The sequence below is a fragment of the Tigriopus californicus genome, chromosome 11 (assembly GCF_007210705.1).
Source record: "Tigriopus californicus strain San Diego chromosome 11, Tcal_SD_v2.1, whole genome shotgun sequence".
Taxonomy (NCBI): Eukaryota; Metazoa; Arthropoda; class Copepoda; order Harpacticoida; family Harpacticidae; genus Tigriopus; species Tigriopus californicus.
Window position 1 is genome coordinate 14,002,411 of NC_081450.1, and position 246 is coordinate 14,002,656.

Sequence of the window (246 nt, forward strand, 5' to 3'; positions counted from 1 at the left end):
GATCATGGATGAGGCATATCGTGAAATTGGGGCAACCGGTGGGCGGCGGGTGGAGGTTGTCACACTCACGTCCTATTAGGACGGAATTTCACGAATAATGCCGCGCGGCTGGCCTTGTTGGCAGTTTTTCCCGCGAATGTTAGCTGTCCTGCCTTCTCAACCTGTTTATGAACTGGCCGTGAGTAATATTAGGGTGCCTGATAATCAGTCATTTCGATGACTTATTCAGAGATAATATGTTCTTTC